The sequence below is a fragment of the Anas platyrhynchos genome, chromosome 9 (genome assembly GCF_047663525.1).
Source record: "Anas platyrhynchos isolate ZD024472 breed Pekin duck chromosome 9, IASCAAS_PekinDuck_T2T, whole genome shotgun sequence".
NCBI lineage: Eukaryota > Metazoa > Chordata > Aves > Anseriformes > Anatidae > Anas > Anas platyrhynchos.
Window position 1 is genome coordinate 6,441,195 of NC_092595.1, and position 14,384 is coordinate 6,455,578.

At 34.1% G+C, this 14,384-nt stretch overlaps 1 protein-coding gene across 20 annotated transcripts in view; it reads left to right on the forward strand.

Annotated features, from left to right (window-relative positions):
* NAALADL2 (N-acetylated alpha-linked acidic dipeptidase like 2) overlaps positions 1-14,384 on the forward strand; it is a 432,007-nt gene that overhangs the window by 294,795 nt on the left and 122,828 nt on the right. The gene's annotated exons all lie outside the window — the stretch shown is intronic.

The following is a 14,384-nucleotide window of genomic DNA, read 5'->3' on the forward strand; positions in this document are numbered from 1 at the left end:
TCAAAGCATGGAAAAGAAGCATGTTTAAAACACTTAAGCAGGAGGAACAGTCTTAAGCTGGTCAACATTTTCTAGAAGTTACAGCTTCATTTTTATTTTTTGAGTTTATGGCAATTTCATCTTGTGAGATGAAATGCATTTGTGTTTTGAGAGTTTGGATTTATCCTTTGATTTATACAATGGACCAATAATTCTGAACTCTGAAACCCTGATTTAGAAATCAGTGCTTTAAGATAGGATTTAGTTACATCCTTCATTGGCTTTGTAAAATGAAAAGTTGAATTGCAAATCTTATAATACAGACACAAATCCTAAAGCAGATGTAGAAATACTGCAAGAGATTTACAAATCGTAACATAAATCTTAATAAAGTAATTTTTAGCCATACAAATCTATACTTATTTCTAAGTCAAAAGCTCTCTGATTCTTGCAGAGCCCATTCTGGAATTTTAATGTCTGTTGTGTTTTGGTCATGTTTTTTATGACTTCTACAAAACTTTTTAAAACGTTTCTTTGTCTTGGTTTCTTCTTCAACTTCATAGAATAAAAGCAATTGGAAAACATTTTTCTCTCAACAGAGAAGTTGCTATTCATTGAAGCTATTATAGATTTTTTATATTCCCTTTGCCAAACTTCACCTTCCAAAAACTCTGCACAAGAGAAATTAGAATGGGAATAGATGGGAAAGTGAAAGAATTTCATCTATCCAATAACCAAGTCTTGCCATCTTAGTCATTAATGTTTCTGAAAGCTTCATCACTGCATTTGCGTTTGTTTACTGGATGATACCGGAAACATATTTTATTATTTTTTGTTTATGCAGATATAATTTCATTATTCTTTGAGGTTTTGCATGTTGTGTTTCAGTTTGTCATTAATCAACAATGTCTAAAAGGAAGCATTGTGATATAGAGATGAATAAATAATGATTATGGAAGACTGATTTTTAGAAAGTCAGCAGAACTGCTGATTATTGTAATATTCTGATTGCTTGAAGAACTCTTCAGGGTACAGGTTTGCATGTTAAGCAAGAATCAAAATAAGCATATTATTTAGAAAGTCAAGTATATTAAAAAATACCAATGAAGAATCAAACTTTTATGATTTATCATTTCCTTAAAAAAAAAAAAAAAAAAAACACTTTAAGTGGTTGACTGATACTCTCAGTAGCAAATAGATGATAAGCCACCAATCCCGGCTTATATATCTCGGAAATGTTGGAAGTAAATAAATATATATAAATGCAATTTTGAACAATTATTGACATGTTAATATCATTCTTCTGTCAAAATAGAAAAGTGCCTTGTTATTGGCTGTCACATGTTAAAAGAGCAAATATTGAAAGTTCAGAATTTGTTAATAGAAGAAAGAGATTTTTGCTATTCTTCTTTTACGAGTTCATCTGACAGATGTGCAGAGAGAGGGATTTTTTCTACCCACCCAACAGGTCAGTCAGACACTGATTTAAGGAGTCATTGGTTTCTGTCCATTGAAATATGCTACTTCTCTTTTGCACTCATGGATTTGTTGCGTGGATTTAGAGAGATTATGAAACTGGAAAAAGAAGACAATTGATACACTAGTTGATATATTGATTTTTCCCTTTTGTGTTTTAGTGCAAAAATAATTTTAGAACATATTAGCAAACCACCCTGCCCCATATCTTAAAAGATTTAAAATATTTGATGTTTAGAAGAAAAAAAAAAGTTAAAAGGAAAGTGGATATTAAAGTGGATATTAGTTAGACCTTAGCATCTGCCATCTCCAAAGTTACAGCATGACATAATTATTAGGGTAACAGGAATGGTATGGGAAAGGACATAAAATTGTCAATTTCTCAAAACCATTTCTTTCCTGTGACTTTTTTTTTGTTGTTGTTAGAAGAGTGGGGTTAAGGTATTACTAGGAGATAGCAGCTCTCAATGAAAGTGATAATCTTTAATCCATTTGCTACCTGTCCATTATTTGACCTGATTTTGTGATGATCTGTGATGCCTTGGTTTTCTTAGTAGACCCCTTTGTAGTATGTTTTTTTTCCACTGTGTTCTTGTGTTGATTCTTGTGTCCTGAATTTGATAGTGAAGCTAAAGCACTCTCCAAATAAACTTTTAATTAATTTAGTATACCAGTAAAACAGAGGGAAGGACAGTTCAAAAGGGTGAAAACCTGCTCCAATTTCCACCCCGCAGGATAGAAACGTTTTGTTAAATCCTTCAAGGGAACACTCCTTGTTAAAAATAATCCCATCCACAGAAAGCTTTATGAGGTCCTCTGGGATGAAAGTATTTCATTCCTGCTGCAGCCTGAATTGTTTGAAGAGTAAAATTATGGTGGGTGGTCTAGGGCTAAGCAAACCCCAATATATTTTCTTAGAGTTCCCGGTGGTGTTCAGAACAAATTCTTCCTCAGTCATCTCACTGAGGTAACTGTAGCCTTGAGGATCGCTTAGGTGGATGACAGAAATGCCCAATCTCCTATTGCATCAGTAGATTTACAAGGTGACATCTTTTGCATTCACTGGCCATTAGGCTGAGCAAACATGTTAACTAGCATATTTTTTTTAAACGTACAATTGATGGATTGTTTTTGAAATGTTCTGTCCATTGACAAGATGAACAGAGCATGTTCCTGAGGTTAAATCAGTTAGATGGACAAAAAGGACATATTGAAGCCAGGTATAATCTGTACCAGTCAAAAATGGAATCGATAGTGATATTTGACAACTGGCTGACAAGAGAGCAGAAAAAGTCTTAGAGGCACAATCAAAATGTTGTCAGCAGAATTCTGTGGTGGTTGAACTGAGCTTCAGAGGCTCTTCAGGCTTTATATAAACTCTTCAAAACTCACCTTTCCAAGAGGAAGACAAACTGCTGTAATGTTACAGTTTTCTTCTGGCCTAGCTCTCTCCCTCATGGTCAGAACAATTCCTACAAAAATGTTTTTATTCCTTTTGTAGTCTGTATTGTATGTTTTCCTCTGTCAAACAATTGATACATAATGTCGTAAAAAAAAGTCCCTAAGTCATCTACTATCTTATCCATAGTTAATCATCCAAGATAAAAGCAAATAGTAAAAGCTATGTTTTACTAGTATGGCACGTCGTTTTATTTCAAGTATATATTTTTAACAGTCCTGAGATGACTAACCCATAAATTTGTTACTGAAGACAGTTCTTATAATCAGTTCAACTGTACTTCAGTTGTACATCTTTTGAAATTAATTCCTTAAAACTCTTTGTATGTGACATGTAAACGCTTTTACAGTTTAAATTTAAAAGTTGTGGTTTTCAGCAGGTTTTTTAGTTGTGTTTGAGATTTTTTTTCAAAAAAAACTGTATTCCTTTCACTTCTGTATTTCAAATAGGAATGTGCATAAAAAAAAGAGGGTTCTGCAAGAATTTCTTAAAGCAAGTCTGAAATATTTGCAGATTCTCACTGAAATTCCTAATTCAAAATATTACTGATAAAATAGTTCATATTTGATCTTGTAGGCTTTTGACCCATTCAAAATACCTTTGATAGTCTAAAACGGTTACATTTTTGCTTCCAGGGAAAAAATTGTATTATAACAAGGGAGATCTTTTTTGATTAAGTATCTGAAATCACGTACCTTTGGCCATTGAATGAAATCTTTCTATGCTTTCTGCTCTGCTTTTGTGTTTAAAGTTTGTGGGAGTTTTCAGTTGACTTTAGGGTCAGAGTTCGGTCAGTGTTTTTCCACTTCTAAACTACTGCTAGGTCAAGTGAATAGAGATGAAACCTGTCACATTTGTGTAGCTGGTGTAACAGCATTTCAGAAAACGATTTGAAGCTGGGTGTTTGAGAATTAATTCAATTTGCCAATGCATGTCCACACATCCTTTTCTGCTGTCATTACCTCTGCTTATATTTTTTTCTTTACTATTATACAGAACCTGTCCTCTCTTTGGATCAGGTACTGTTTCCTATCTTCATACTACCTGGCAAGACTTAGTTTAATTGCACTGAAAGACAGAGGGAACTCATTCTTCCTTCTTTGGTTAAGTTGTTGATAAACACTGTTTGCAGTGTTGCAATACATCTGTTTTTAACCTAATATTCAACCAACGTTTTGTATATAGTTGACTTATTTTTTACACACACACATTTTCACTGCTAGTGGTATAAAATATTTCAGACTGTGTGCATCCGTCACTACTTCATGGAGTCTACAGTGTTACAACAAGTATGGATAGTAATCTCCAAGACCCAGCTAAACTTCTTTGGTCTTGTTAACAGCAGAACTGCTGTCTACATTAGTCTCTGTCAGAGTAGATACTATTTTAGTTGAACTGTGCTCTTCCTTATACAGCTTGCTTTTGTGTATTTAAAGCTTTTTTTCCAGGAAGCATTTTTGAAGACATAGGCAAAGGCAGGCTCATTTTAGCCTGTCATTACAAACCGACATTTTGCTATTTATTGTTCATTACTTGTTATTTATTGTAGGCTAAGTCCTTCAGTTACTTGAAAGGGAATCATGTACTGCTGTCAACAGGAGTATTCTCTGTAGAACAAGTTTTTTACTGCTGCACCTGCTACTTTAATCTAAATTTACTTAATGAATAGTAGTGCTGCTTTGAAGAGAAAGCTAATGCCATTGTAGAGCTAGTGCCATTACCAGTACATATATTTTGCATACAAATATACTTTATATAATTTAATGATTTCCTAATGCAAGAGCAATACATTTTTTGTTAATCTCCATGTAACTTGTGTTTTTTACTTCTGATTTCTTTATTGCATGCAGAAAATTGTCAGTTGTTCTTTAGTAAATTGCTTTTATTCCAAAATGATGAATTAAAGTAGTGAAGCAAAGGGCATCACCTCTGCCTTATGAGCTGCATGCAACCTGGAATAATATTTATATGATAACTGGTAGTGGTGCTATGCTGGTGCAAGGTAATCTTGAATCCCTTGCTTTAGGAAGGAGCAGCTCTAGATATTGGCATTGTTGGGTCATATTGGAATACATGTATATGTGAACACCTGATCTTGCTTTGTTTCCATTTAGCCATTGTCCCTGTTTGTTATCTGTAAACCATTCACTGAAGTAACTGTTTATGAAAAAACTGTTTATGAAAAATGAAATACAGCTCTTGGTCACAAAAATAGCTGTATAAGTATTAGTATGCAATAATTTGGTATCTGAGAAACATTATGGCTGTTAGGAACAAAAATGGTTTCGATATCAGCAGTATCTTGGTGTTTTCTATTAATTAATAATTAAGCACATCAATTTAAAAGTACATAATGGATGCTTCAGCATGTCTTCTGAGTGTTTGAACTTTATAATTCCTATTTCTCTTAAGAAATATTGAATATGCAGTGGTGTACCTAAATAAATCCTATTTTATCCAAGTCCTGTATGTTTCAGAAGGATCATGTTGGAAACAACAGAAAGAACACACACACAAAAAAAGTCACACTTTATATTAATAATGAGAGCAAATAATGTAGGAGACAATACTTAAGTATAGTAGTTTAACACCTGATTGCTTGAAATCTTTCCTTTAAAAATATATATATATTTGATGTAGATAATCCCACTCTGCCACTACGCACAATATTGCAAAATAATTAACAAATCTAGTTATATTCAGTTAACCTGCTATTTGAAAACAACCTGTGATGATGTTGAGCTTTAGAAGTACCAAAAGTACTTATCATTGTGTTGTAGTTCTGTGGAGATGATAATTTTGAAAGTGTAATGAAGTTCATGTCTGAATGTCAACCTTAGAGTAATTATGTACACAATAAGCATAACAAGTAGATATTTAACTCAGGGTTTTGAAATACGATTAACAATTTACCATCATTTACAAAAAATCATTTTCAAGTCCTTATTTCACTGAAGGTTAAAATTTCTTTGAAAATGAACACTGCTCAGAACATTATAGTCTGAACACCAGACTTTTTCAGAATCTTGACCTCAGAAGGTTAATAATGAATATTTGTTGTCAGTAATAAGATGGTGTAAACTGACTGCAGTAAAAATATGATAGCTTGTAATGGTAAATTATCTGGTCCTTTGACTGTGAATATACATTCGGATTATACAGTTGTTGTAATGTGACATTATACAGTATTACTTGGAAAGGAAGGGTTGAAGTGAGGCCCAGGAACAGGTTGCCCAGAGAAGCTGTGGATGCCCCATCCCTGGAGGTGCTGAAGGCCAGGCTGGATGGGGCCTTGGCCAACCTGGGCTAGTGGGTGGCATCCTTGCCTCTGGCAGGGGGGTTGGAGTTAGGTGATCCTTAAGGTCCCTTCCAACCCCAGCTTACCTGGTATAACTGATTGCATTATCTGGGTGTCCTAAGAATAGTTACATAAACCTTCCAGAAGTTACTTTATAACTGAGTGCAGATGAGCTGCATGTTAATTCTTAGCATTAGATTTTAATTAGATTTTAAAATGCAGAGTTTTGTTGAAGACTGAGCTCCCTTATTGCTGAAAAGGTTGCCAGTCTTTTGGGTCTTTGTTGGTAACTGTCAGATGTTTTATTCTAATCACATGACATTAGTGTCTGATTAAACCTATGATTTTAAGGCTGAATTATCAATAATTATTAAGTTGAAGTAATTAATCATTTTATCAGCCTATGATTTGACAAGAATGTCTCTCAGAATGTTTTATCTTGTTTGACATCAGATACTTGTCCCAGAAGAACTGTCTGTACTTTTTCAGAGCCAACTCTTTGGCATAATATTGTGCGATATGCTTATTAAAGAAACAAAAAACAAAAACCAAAACACTACCTGCATGTGTAAAAAATTGCCAGAGCAGTTAAAAGTCTAATATCATCATAAATAATCAGCACTGTAGTTGTCCTTTATTTCTTCTTGCCTATTCAAGATACATATACACTGTTTAACAGAAATATTTCTGTAAAATGTGAGTGCACAACTCCAATTGTCATTGCAAGACTGACTTCCTGCATACTTCAAGCCAAATAATTGTGCTGTCAAGCTGATAATATATTTTCAAAGTGCATTTGATCCTAAGTGTTACTTGTGCAGAGTCTCTGAATGAATTCTCTTAGTATTTTGTATTTGAAACAAATACCTTCCAGTAGTTACTTGCAGGTGTGTTCCATATAGAATGGCTGCATCTGCCAAGCTCAGTCAAACCTCTGGAATAGCTTTCAAAAAATGTCTTTCTAAATTGTATATAGACAGGAAGCACTACAGATGAAAGTATCCTTGGTATAGAACTTCACAGAATGGTGTTAAAGCTAATGAGGGGTTTAGATTTAGAAAAGTTGCTCTGAAGAGGCACTCAGAGTTTCAGAAATTCATCTGAATTATTTCAGTCTCCTGATTATTCAATGGACTATTTACTTTTCTTAACCGAAGAACTTTCCAAACCTAGGCTGCCAGCTCAAGTTCAGGTGTAGCTGACCATTGTTGAAAATGTTGAGTTATCTGGCCATAATAAAATGAGTTTATCCTGAGAGAAAACAAAAGGATTTACATCAGCTTGTACAAAAGATTCCATGTGCATATTTGTTTGAGAGATGGGCTAAGGAGGATTCAGTACAGAATTTGTCCTTTCCATGAAGGATTTCGTACACATCAGTCATATCTTTAAGGAGTTGCTCTAAGTTGCCTATATGGCTAAGCAATACTTCTTTAAAAGAAACATTTTTCCAAAACCTGTAGGAAACTGTAAAGATGATTTCAAGAAGCTTTTGATCTACATTGAATGACTTCATAAAGTCAGCCCTGGACATGATCTGTATATTCCCAAGAAATTACATGTTTAGTTACAGCTTTGAAAAATACAATTACATGCAAAATACAGAGCACACAACAATACGAAGGACTTCAAGTTAGGTGAAAGATAGTTAAAAACAGTAGTAATTGAGCTCCTGTATGTGTGTGTTTGTAGAGCTTTGTATTGTGCTGGCTAAGAACAGCACAGGAACAGAAAAAAATTAGTTCCTTTTAAAATGAAGTTGCCAGAGTTGCAGGGAACCCATAGCAGCAAACATACTCCAACTAGCAAGAGAAAAAAACACCAGTTTTCATTGGATTTTAAATTGATTTGTCTCTGGCTGCTTTTATTTCTTTGGACTTAAGCTAGCGGTTAACAGACGGACTTTGAAATATCAGCTCACTTACAGCCTGAGAAAATTATTGAACAGATTTTAAAGGGAATAGAATTAACCCAATGAATCTAAGGCCTTATTTTTATTAATCTAAGTGTCTTATCCTGTTCAATAAGTTCTGATGAGAAAATTATTATTTAAACAATCAGGTTTGCATACATAACTCTAAATCTAATGTTGTGATTAAGTTATATAGGTTCATAGATACTTGAAGTATCATCGATACAGGCCCTGTTCTGTCTGATTATAAGTACAAGATAATTCTGTAAGGAAATTAAATATTAGCCTGTAGCAAATTCATATTAATATGTTAAAGAATTTGGGTGATTGATTGTTTCAGGTTTCATTTTTCTGGGTCTCCTCTCAGCCCTTTAACAGTTCTCAAGAGGCAGAGACACTTTTTCAACTACCACCCATAAGTAAGATTGGATTTATGACAACAGAATCAAATAAAGGGGCAGTTTTTTTAATGAACTTTATTTCTTTCATTTCTGTTTCCTCTAAAATTAACTTGAACACAGTCTTTTATATACACATCTACTTAATTAAAATGCATTTGCCACCTCCTCAGCAGCTAGCTTTGTGACACTTTACTCAACACTGATGGGTGAGTAAATCTCTGCAACTATCAAGAAAGTAATGGAACGTTTTTCAAATGCCTTTTCTGGACTATGTCTTCAGTTGATTTTTAGAGGCAAACAAATCTTAGAATTGCTTCACCAGATTTAGCCAAAACTGAATAAAAATTAATTTTAGTTAAAATATAGTTGTAAAAATGTAATTGTGCTTTTTCACCTAGCAAATTGTGCTTGTTTCACAGTTTTTAATATCTTTTCCATGTAATTATTATATTGGTGTTTGTGCAAAAGTCATATATGAAGTAAAGGCTCAGTAAAAAACTCAGAGCTATCTACAGACTAAAGGAGTATTTTTGCCCTCTGTTCTGTTATTACTTAAATATTAGACTTGTTTACTGCAGTTGAACCACAGGCAGTAAGATGAAATTATGAATTGGTAATCTGAAATCATGTGAAGAAATACTTGAATTTTGGCCTTATAATGAACAGCGACAGAGAACTAAACCGTTCAGTCAGTTCTGACTCAATGACTTAAGTGCTCTCATACAGCATAATATTTTTGAGAATGAAATGTTGTTAGCAGTGAGTGCATGGAAAAATAATATTTGATCTCTGAGTGGCTATAAATATTTTTTCTGAGCAGAAAACAGATATTTGAGGACAGATTGCAACTTTCTTACAAGCCTATTGGCACAAAATAGTTTATTATACAACTGCAAATTCTAGCTTGAGCATGTGTATGAAATACAGTACCTGTAACAATAAAGAACAATGTTATGTATTTTAGGGGTAGTCACGTAATATGTCAAGTGTCATTTCATGGAATAGTGTCAACAGAATTTTCAATTATAGCATCTGTTTATTTCTACCAGTATTGAGCAACATATGAAATAACATGGTATTAACAATGGTGATACATTCCTTTTGTGCAAATTACTGCTTTGACCCATAGTGTTGTAATAACCGATGTGTTTTTCTATTTGTATTCCCTGGTTTCTTGCATTCTACTGTATTTCTATATGTGTTTGTCCCTTTGCCTATGAATATGAGGGAGTCAAGGGCATCTATTATCTACTGTAAAGTTGTAGTAATAGCTTACTGACTTCATTCAACTGTAACTTCAGGCAAAAATCCGTGAAACTGAATTGTGACAATAAAGTAATAGAATCAGAATAGAGACGACATTAGGATTATATTTTCAGACGTTTTGAAATAAGTGCTGAATTAGATTTACACTAATGGTTGAGTGATGTGGGTAATACTGTTGTTTTTTTTTTCCCATTGAAGAAATCCTGTGCAAGGCTAAAGGCACAAATACAGCACTCATGAAGAGTCAAGGAAAAGTATTTACCCCATTTTTTATTATTATATTTATATTATATATATATATAAAACATATATTTATGCTAATTTTATTAGCACACATTGGAAGCTAAATTAAAAAGAGCTTTGAAATAATTCAAGGAAGAGAAAATAGAGGTTTCATTCTTTTATTTAAATCAATTAAGATTGGTAACCTTTGGGTTCACCAACTTAGGAGTTCCCTTTTGTATCAAAGCAGCTCAAGTATTTTATTTTAACTTATCCAATAAAGAATTGAAAAGATTTTTTTTCAGACTGTTCATTTCTTAAGAACCTGAGATCACAAAATTCCACTAAAAGGTTACTGCCGAATGAATACATTAGTTTATACATAACTAAGTTTTCTACTAAGTGAAATGGAGGTTAAAAACTACAAAAAAAAAAAAAAAAAGTGCAGTGACTGTGTGATAACTCTGAAAAAAAAAGTTTAAAAACAAACAAAGGTATTTTTTTCTAAAGGGTAAGTGTACAATGCAGGTAATTTACAGCTGTGGAAAAACAAACTGTAGCTGGAAGTCGCATGGCAAATAAGATTTGGGTACATATTTTTTATACTTGTGAAGGTTTCTTTAAATTGGGTAGGAAATATATTTTATGCAGAAATATAATAGTCATCAGTAAGGAGTTGCTGTAATTCAGAGAAGGCAAATGTCAAATGATCTCTGACTTTTGATATAAATTTCAAAATATGATTTAGATGATCAAAAGGGATACTTTCCATGTAAATTGGATTTAAGTAATAATTCAGGCTGGTTACAATATTCTTATTTTCTACATACTTTTAAAAGCTATTTTTGACAGTAAATAATCTTCATTATATTTGTGTAATTGCTGATTTTAATTATTAAATACTTACTTTGAAAAATAAGACCAACTGACATTCTTCAAAAATATGTGCAAGAATTTCTATTTATCATTGCCTTACAATTTAAAACAAGAATTAAATATTATATTCTGAAATGATGCTGCTACTCTACCCATCTTACCAAAACTTTTTTTTTCAAGAATAGCCGAATTTTGTGTGTGTATATATATATATATATATTTATTTATTTTTTTTTCTTTTGTGATGATCTTATTTCCTTTTGATCTTGCTAACTCCAATTGTCTTTGAATTACAGGGGTTTTAGCCTAAATATTAACTAGCTTCTTACCTCTGGTATTGCAACAAATTCAATCATTTTGCATGCTTACCTTGTGTTCCACAAGCTCAGTTGTGTAAGTTACCTTAGTAAGGATGCAAAGCTTTTTGCAAGAGGCGGTTCAGGAATTACACAGGGCCAAGGACTCCTTCACCCAAAGTTTTGGATTAATACTCACATATAATGTGATCTTGTGCACACAGTAAAATCCAGTTCTCTTGGGTATGTGTAACAGGCTTCCGAAGCTGAATTCAGCAGTTATGGTAGTCAGTATGAACACATTCAATGTTTCAAATACTTAAGCAACTTATTAAGTAAATTAAATACCAGCATTTGCATCTCTTAGGAGCACTGTAAATAGATTATAGCTTGTTTGTCTCTGTTCTGTAATCCAAGAAACAAAACAATACATGCAACAAGGATTTCCATAGATTCAGAATTTTGGGATTTTCTGAGCATAGCTCTTCCTTTCACTCCGTAGTAGAAACTGGATTAATGACAGGTCTTGAGAACATCTATATCTTCATTCTGGAAAACTGTCATTTGTGCCTGACTTGCCAGGATTTTTACCTTCAGTAACTGTAATCAACTTATTACTGGTACATGGGCAAATGTGTATCCATTGTAGCTAATCTTGCAAGTGAAAGATTAATGAATTTAAAATGAATTCAGAATTTGGAATACTTCCATTCCAATCTGTCTTTTTAAAATTGTTGATTCCTCTTCTCTGTATTTAAGGATAGTTCTCTTTAAATTTGATGCAAGCCCTTTAGAATCAGATATATCCAGATAGAGGTTTGGTTTTTGTTTGTTTGGAAAACTTTTCTTAATTGGTGGGGAGGGTCAAGTGCTGGAAGAGGTTGCCCAGAGAGGTTTGGAGTTCCTGTGCTTGGAGTTGTTTGAAAGCTGACTGGGCGGTGTCCTGGGCAGCCTGCCCTGGGTTGGCTCTGCTTGGCCTCGGTGATCTCCCCAGGTCCCTTCCAGCCTCAGCTGTTCTGTGGTTCTGCCATTGTCCAGACTCCTTTCTTTGTTTAGGGACCACTAAGAGCCTTCGTGTAAGATCTGTACAGTGCCCTCTGTTTATGTTTCAGTCTTTTCTGGTAATTTTATATGAGACTATTATCTTTTCCGTCAGGGATTATTTTCATAAGTTTTGCAGATGATGGCATATTTGCAGTTCAGAGTGCCAGGATGGAAACTCGCTAATTTCTCTGAGGAGAAGCCTAACAGATGGCAGTCAAAGGAGAAAGTAAGGGGATTTGTCTTACTATTTTTCTCACAACTGAAATGCTAACTAAGTAGCTAGAGTTACGAATGAAGAACTTCAGAACTATTTTGCTGATAAAAAACAAATGTGGTCGGGTGGGGCCACAGAGCCATGTGGGATGTGAAGAGAAAGCAACGTAGGCCATCCTGATCTGACATTCATTAGCACAGTATGGAGACAGAGGACAAAAAACTTAAACCCAGCTGTGTACCTTAATGCCAGAATGCAGCCTGAATGGTTACTTTCAGTCAGAATAGCCATACAGAATAAATGTAAATACCTCACACACCACTCCAGAAATGTTCCAAAATACCTGCTAAAATCTAATCACTACGGAGGTATTAGTCAGCAAAGCATATGTAAACTCCCATTTTATTACATATTGACAGATACATTGATTTGATAAAACCCTTGTGGGAACGAAACAAAATATGCACAAAAGGCTGATTCAGTGTGGGCCCTGAGATGCAGTATTTAAACTAGTCCTTGTTCTGACAAAGACGTTCTTGTTGCTTTTGAATCTGATGACATATTTCTGTGCATGGAAGCATCTGTCTGGTAGGATCTGACCTGTGATTAACATCTCATTTCTGATCACTCAGCTATTACATGGTTTTGATAGATTTACCAGTTCTCTTATAAACCTGACCCTAACACAACAACAAAAGCTTTTTTTTCTGTGTGAGGATTGGATTATCAGGATCTGTGTGAGGATTGGATTATCAGGATCTATTTTATTAAATGTAAGGTGACATGGTGCTCCTTCACAAGTCAAACTAGAAGTTAAAGGGAAAAAAATGGAGAAAGTTAGAAACCACGTGGTGGGTTTTTTTTTGTTTTGTTTTGTCTAATTGTTATTTGTAAAGCTGTAAATAGCTTTTGAACTGATGTACAACTTTACTGTTTCTTTGTCAAGAAACATCATTTCTGTGGTTTAGAGGATGAGGATATCCTGTGTAATTATGGTTTGACAGTACAAGGCTTTAGGAGACTTATCTTTTGGAGGAGTTCCTGCCACCTCCTAGTCCCGATTTACCTCTTTCTCAGCTGATTTATCTGCTGAGAGCACTGCTGTGATACAGGTTAGGGAACTGATCTAGCTTTAAAGAGCTTCAACAAAATTTGTTGATCTGGTTCGCAATATGGCCACTGAAACAATCATGTTGGCACAATTAATGGCACTGCTGTGCGAAGAGAAGAATGATTAAAAAGCTGTGGGAAAAGGGGGAGACTTCAGAACCCCTTGATGACCCCATATGTCATCACGACAAAGTCAAAATGTGACTTTTCATAGCTTCAAACAAATATGAACAAATAAATCAGAGATATATATTATTGTAAGAGAAGCATAGCATACTGCAGGTAGTATACACAGTTTTACTTCATGTTGTTGACCAAATATATACAGACAACAGGCGATTCTGAATCATTGCAGTGTTAGCTGCATGCTATAAACAAAGTAGCTGGTATGCTATACCTGTCACTTTCAGTGCTTTCTTAGTGATTTCCTATTTCCATTCCATTCCTTGCAGAATGTTACAGGCCTTTTATTATTTTTAATAATAATAAATCTTATTATTGTGGGTAAACAAGACTCCATGCTTGTTTTTAGCCAGAGCAGTCATTTTAAGGATAGTATATGTAACCTGCTGTATATTTTAGCTGATGCAAACATCACTTTAACAAGGGAGTTATTTCACTACTTGTAGTCCTGATCATCACTGAAGGGAAGGAAACCTGCATCAGACTCTCATTTCCATGTTTGGTATTTTTTTCTTCTATAGTGGCCATCACCAGTGTAAAAGAACAAGGTTTATTTCATGAAGGAGCAAGCTATTGGGTCAGTCCATTAACTCTTGAGAGAGCCTGAAGTTGCTTACATCTTGAAGTGGTGAAATGATTCGTATAGGA